Source organism: Lactuca sativa, chromosome 4 (assembly GCF_002870075.4).
Source record: "Lactuca sativa cultivar Salinas chromosome 4, Lsat_Salinas_v11, whole genome shotgun sequence".
NCBI classification, from domain to species: Eukaryota; Viridiplantae; Streptophyta; class Magnoliopsida; order Asterales; family Asteraceae; genus Lactuca; species Lactuca sativa.
This window is the reverse complement of record NC_056626.2, coordinates 212,996,933-213,004,388: the sequence shown is the minus strand read 5'-3', so window position 1 is coordinate 213,004,388 and position 7,456 is coordinate 212,996,933.

Sequence of the window (7,456 nt, the reverse complement as noted above, 5' to 3'; positions counted from 1 at the left end):
ACTCGACTTGCTGACTCGAGTCTTAACTCGAAGGGTTTGGGACCACACGACCTGACTCGTTGAGTCCAAGAACAGACTCGCCGAGCACAAGGCAATCTCCAACCAACTCGCCGAGTTGTTCATCCGACTCGCCGAGTTCATACCCATCTTCATCCGACTCGACGAGTTGTTCATCCACTCGTCGAGTTCCTCCTCATCTTCAAGCTACTCGCCGAGTCCATACGGTTCAACATACATGCCGAGGACTTTCGAGTCATGCAGGGACTCCAAACCGTAGATCTACCCTTCCCAAGCCTACTCCTCACGTAAAGTTGCAAACTTTACGTGTAGAGAAGGAGATCTAGGCAAAATGCACCATAAACTAAGGTTTAAGACCAAGAGGCTCCATAATCCACTCAATGATTGATACTTTACGGGATTCTAGACCAAAACAAGCATGGATCTGAGGTAGCAACCTCAGATCTAGATCTCAAGCTCGAGATTGATCTTAAACATGGCTTGAAAGCCCTAAAACTCATAACCAAGGAAGATCTGGAGAAGAGAAACGACTTAATACCTTCAAATTCTCTGAAATGATCCCTAAACTTTAGATCCACTGCCACTCCTTGATGCTTCAAAGATTCCCACTTCTTCTTCTTCCTCTAAATCACTCAAAAATGGCCAAAAGCATGAATGATCATAATGGAGGCTTAGGGTGCGGCGTTCTGGGTGTGAGAGACAGTAAAGGAGCACTAGGAAGAAGAATGAGGCGATTACATAGGCTCCAAGCCCCAGATTTAGGGTTTTCCTTGCACAGACCCTACTCGCCGAGTCGCCTTGGCCGACTCGCCGAGTTGGTCACTTACTCCTCGACTCGGATCCCGCTCGGACTCGTCGAGTTCCTCATTGGACTCGCCGAGTCCCTCCAAAAATTTAGGGTTTCCTTTACATTCTTGGCTTACAAAAGCTTGGGTGTTACACTGCTATAACCTTTTTCGTCATTTCATCCTCATTTTCATCATCACTGCTATCTGTTTGACTATCTCTGACACTCACATGATCAAAATCACATACTTTCGAACTTAAGGGTATGTCAGTGTCAGTTTTAACTAACTAATCATCACAAATTTCTTTACCTTTTGACTTAAATGTAGCATTAATGATAGATAACTGTGAACAATCAACACTTTCCTCCTCCTCAATTTCACTGATTTTGCTAAAACCATCAGAATTATCTTCAATATCAACGAAATTAGATTGAGAGTCAAGTTTCGAATTCTCAGTTCTTTTCAAAATTTTCATTTGTTCATTTTTCGTCAATGTATCATTCACAATCTCAACAAGTTCATCAGCATTCAGATACTCATCAATTTTGACAATACCATAAGCAAATCGATTGTCAAGAATTTTATTGAATTCTGATATGGTTTTCTCACAATCAAATGATAAAGCATCCACTTTTTCTCTTTCAAATGCAAGAAAAGGAAGTAATTTTCGATGTTGTTCCTTACTAATGTCACATGAATGATGCAAAGCAGTTAATTTTGCATATAAATGTTTTGCAGAATTACAGTAGATATTACGTTGAGCTAACAGCAATTTCACATCATTTTCTACATTTTCTCTATCATTATTGACATTTCTTAATTGCAACTCTAAGTATTCTACTTTTCTTCTTTTCGAATCAAGTAATTTTTGGGTCTCTAGCAGCTGATTGTTCAATTTCTTAGCTTCATTGCTAGCAGACACCACAGCAGTATCGAAATAAGAAACAGTATCATCGAATGCAATTATTTCAGAATCATAAGCTTGTAAAGGAATGTTAAAATATTGAAGAATAGAACGTACCTCCGTTGTCATAGGCGACTTATCCCTAGACTTGGTCATGAAGCATCTGATGGGTTTTGAGCACTACATCATTCCTATGGTGTACATGCAAAACCTAATAGCTTTGGATCTAGTTTGTCTAATGAACATGCAATTAATTATCCAAAGCCATAAACCCTAGATCTAACATATTCTGAACTGAATTAAGGGTTTCGTAATTACCTTTGATTGTTATATAGCAATAACAATCAATTCCTTGCTTTGATTGGCTTCAGAAAGCTTAGTGTCTCAAGTGTTGCACCTCTAATGGAGTCACAAACACCACTAAACAATTAGATGAAGGAGAGAAAAGAGGGGAGGCACCAAAAACGGCTGGAAACCCTAAAGGAACACTTAGCCACGTTTTTGGGGCATAGGGGTCCTTTATATACATGTAGGCTATTAGGGTTTGCAACTAGGAAACCCTAATCTGACTGCTTAGACCCTAAGCAGCCCATGGACTCCTTTAACATATCCCTTGGACGAATTTCTTATGGGCTTCCCATAGAACTCGTCCAACCTATATATTATTAGGTGATCCATACCCCAATTGTAATTATCTTATAATTACAACTCCAGTCCCCTAAGTTTAATTAATCTCTTTTAGCCATAAAATTAATTCTTAATTAATTCTTGACTAATATTAATTAAACATTATGATTTCTCCTTTAATATATTATTCTCATAATATACTAATAAATCATAATTAATCCTTTCTCTCCTTAATCCATCCTACATATTGCTATGGTGAAGGCAACCCAAAAGGACCATGCTCATAATCGGGTCAACCACATACCAAAATAGTTATGGACTTAGACACTAATCCAACAGTCACCCACTTGGATAAGTCTAATAACTATTCTGCATAACTTCAGAACCTGATCAGCAATCGTAGCTTTCAAAAGCCGCTTTCAACTCTGATCTGATCAGATATGCATGTCCTTTAGATAAGGGATTATATATTCCTCCATTCTCAAGATATCGTATAGACACGAGACATGAATTTTAATCATTCTCTCTATACTGTTTCCCAACTTCCGATTTATGACGACTGACAACAGACTACAATTGAACACATCAACTTAGTCTCGACTTGGCCAAGCGCTTAGGTGTCATCACTAAATCATTGAGGGGCCCACAGATATTGCTTTTATCCCACTTTGGGTAAAAGGAATGGATAAACATCGACTCAAATGCTCGCTTTCATTTACTGATCGAATCACACACAACAATAAATTTTATAACACCAAGTTACTAGTGCGTTTACTTATTATCAATGTGAAACCGACCAACAAATAACAACTCACATGTCTCAGTTTCAAGAATATACAATATTATCGACTCACAATCACTCGTGATATAATCCATCAAGTGATTCACGTGAGTGTGGGCTTAATTCGATACTCTAATCTTATCAAAGCGCTTATGAACTCTGCAGCAAACTTGTTCTATGTCTAAACTCTTCAAACAATCTACAGACTCTTCATGACAGTCTTGCTTCATACCTACTTCCAACGTATGACCGACTGTGGAGGTTCGAATAACCCAGTTATTCTGGAAGTCAAAACATGCAAACTGAAACACAATGATAATATTTAATCCTATATGGCCCCAAAACTTTTGAGCGTAAATAAAACACTTTTATTTAAACACCATATTGATTACTCATTATTCATTGTTTACTGTTTCAGAAAATCAACCTATTACTCAAATTACAACAATAGTTGTCCCATGCACCAAGAATGCACACTATGTTTCCTATGGTCCTTACTTTGTGAAATAGATCAATTGAAAAACTTTTCCAATGATGCTCATTTCACAATTCCCAATCCTTATCATTAGTATAAGAACACAAGGTTCTTGCCACTACTAAAATATGCTAGATTCTAACATTTTATGAAACAATCCTTTCGTAAAGTCATAGCACAAAAGTCACCAAGACTTGGCCAATCAAATTACAAGGGTCTCAATCAGAAATTGTTACAAAACAATTCTATAGATGTGATGTCTCTCACTCAAAGTACATTCCTTTGAACATCCTTTTCCATAAAATTTTCTAATCTAGACATAAATTCTAAATTTTCAACTCCCAATATGGAAACATTTCCATATTTTCCATATGACAACTCATTCTTAAACATTTCCATAATGTCAATATGATCCATCCAATACTATACTTCCAACTACTCACAAGAAACAAATCCTTGGTGAACCTTAGATAGTCCTTTGATAGTTGTTAAATTATTTTAGTCAAATCCAGTTCTAGTCCTTTTTCCCTCTTAATGCGCTAGGCATTTGGAAAATTTTAGAATGGTCAAATTTTATAGCATTTGCAATTGATCCTATACCCGAAGCGTATGGGACACGATGCATAATGTCTTACATAAAGATATGATACTTTATCAATCTTCTTCCATAATATTTTATGTGACACATTCTCACAATTCGAACTATGAAGAGGGATGTCGTAATCATAATCGAAATTTGAGAACACACTATGTATCCTTTGACTATATTTATTAAAATTTCTCAATCTAAGCTTTAGATTTTTAAACGAAGTATAATATTCTCTCCATTAATTATAGCAAAACAACTTTTCAACCCTTGCGACTTTGCAAAGTGAATCTTTGTTTTCTATAGTTAATATTGCTAACTTGTAATACTTACCATAATAATCATGCTCCCACTAACATGATGATTATATCCTTTTTGGCATGACACTTATGCTCCCACTAGCTTTGACATGTATTCAGAAAACATCTGAACTTCCAGAAAACAATACCTATTGAATTTCTGAAGTTCATATTTCTAATACCAAATGCTTCGATAAGCCTTTATCTAAGCTTCTTAAACTTACACACCTTTGCCTTAGAAAGCTCACATGTGTGTCTAGACAAATTCGGAACTTATGTTACTAAGTCCCAAATGTTTAGACTAATTGCCAAATCTCACAATTCAAACTATGAAGAGGGATTTCATAATCATAATCAAATTTGAGAATACAATTTTTCACAATTGCTATCTTCTTAAAATCTCTCTTAGTGAAAGCATTTCCTCACAATCATTTCCATGAAGGAAAGAAACCTTATGACACTTAGATTTTATGGTGTATGTGTTCATATCCTTGTGAATTTGCCAAAACAAAGGTTTGTGACATATCCAAAATCATATGGACTGAACTTTCTTAATCTTGATTTCTTGCCTTATGGTAACACGAGTGTCCACCATGTCTTCCAAGTAGTTTAGCAACTTATCCTTACATATCAATCTACTTTCTCGATCAAGGTGCTTGCCATTATGCATACAAATGAAAACTCATAGAACTCACATGCATAATTAACTCAATTGGAATGGCACAGAAAACAAAATTATATCATCCACGATAGGTTACAAACCTCAAGTCGTGCGCTAGTGATGATCAATTAGGTTTATTCTTGATTTGTTCTCGAAACTTTTCAAGACCATTATTAAGACTTCCACTGACTCCTTGACATATAAGGTTCTCTTGTCAAGAAACATTTGTTGACAACAAAATATTCAAGAGTTAGTGTAGCTTTTATCAAGACAAAACATTTCACAAAATTAGTCCTAGTTGGTCTTTGTCTTTCCCAAGACATCACAAGTTACCAATTTCAAATGTGCAAGAATAAGAAAACTTTTTCAAATTCCACATTTGATGAGTGTTATGAACCTACTTAAGACTTGTCACTCAATTCACAATCTTGGAGTATAACTCTAAGACTTGATTTTGGAACGAAGTATGATTTACTTCTTAATTTAACCATTTCTACAATTCTTGATTCCTCTTCTTAGACATACAATTACACTAAGACTCACTTGGAGGATCAATTGAGATATGGTTCTTAATCATTAAGACTTATCATAAAACACAATAAAAGGTACTCTCCCTTCTTCTTAGAATGGAGAAACTTTTATCTTTCTGCCTACTTGATTCTTCTTTATTCGTTCTGCAATTCATTAAAACTCTTTTAATCAACTCATAATTACACTTAATCTTATAAGTATAATCATATTTACTTAACTTTAGTAAATCATGACGAATATCTTTATCACTCTTGTGGTGGACTTGATCAACGTACAACCTATTGTACTCGATCTCTTAGTCCTTCACTTGACACTTTGTCAAAGATTTAGTCTAATTTCCAAATATGAAGTTTCTCATTCATCACGCAATGCATGTTGAATGATTCCAAGTTTTTATCCAATTGAAACTTGGGCAATGAGAAACTCTCCCTATTTGGTAAATTCTCGACATTTCCTCAAAATCAGGAATCACATCCAATTCAACATTGCTAAAATTAGAAATACATAAACATCCATTTTCACATATGCCATTGCAAGGATAAATAAATAAGACGAAATCAAAATTCATTTTATTGTAGAAAAACTTGTCCTTACAATGCAATTGAAATGAAAACTATGATATTTCAATTTCCTAAGCAATCTATTCTAACTCCAAGTAGTAGCTCAAGAACCCAATCTTCAAGAATGCGATCGAAATCCATCTCTTTATGAACAGATTCAGTTCGCTTATTCCCTTAAGCTTCCTTTTTTTCTTCGATCCTACAAAACATCAAAATGTAATCTTATCACATCATGTATTTAGAATCTAGAATAGGAACTTAAAAGAGTTAGATGGTGGATTTTACCTGAAGTAGAGCCATACGTCTTGACTCTCCCATCTCTTAGATCTCTCAGGTAAATAGGGCAGCTTCGTATCCAATGCCCCTTCTCTTGGAAATAGAAGCAAATGGACTCCTTTGGAATAGCACAAGGAACTATCTCTGAAATTACCTTTTTTGGATCTCCAATGTCACCATTTTCAATGTCCATTGAAGTTTGAGAGTTTGATTAACCAGAAAAATTTGTTTGACCAGCTCGCCAAATCATTTTTGATTCAGCAGCTATAAGCAAATAGGTCAAATTAATGAGGGTCACATCATGATTCATCATATAGTACTCTCTAACGAACTCACTATATGATTCAAGAAGCGACTGAAGAACCCAGTCAACAGCCAACTCACCTGAAATCTAGACACCCAACATCCTTAACCTGTCAATGTGCGACTTTACCTCTTTGACGTGTGCACACATAGGTTTCCCATCTTCTTGTTTACTTGCCAAAAGGGATTAAGTGAGCTCGAACTTTTCAAGCCTTCGAACTTGTGGGTTAGGGAGAACAATTGGAGGAGGTAAAGGAAGTGAAGCATTATTTCTTGTTCCTCGATCATATCGTGGAATATCATCTTCGTTTGGAAAACTTGTTCCAAGGGATTTACGAAAACCATAGTTGTTTGACATCTACAAAATGGGAGAAAATTCAAGTTAATTGATTAGAATCCTTAATAAAACACCCAAATGTGATAGTAAGGCTAGTATCCAATACAATATTCTACAACCTAGAAAAGGGATGCCATAATCTAGTTACAGAATATTTGAAGTTAGGTAAATGACGATTTACCAATTTCCACCATGAAAAACAAAAATGAGGTTTAAGTTTTAAATTAATTGAAACTCCTAGATTTTTTGAGATTCATTGAACTTTTCAATGGCATGTTTAATCTCGATTATGCCCTTCAAGTTTGCGACT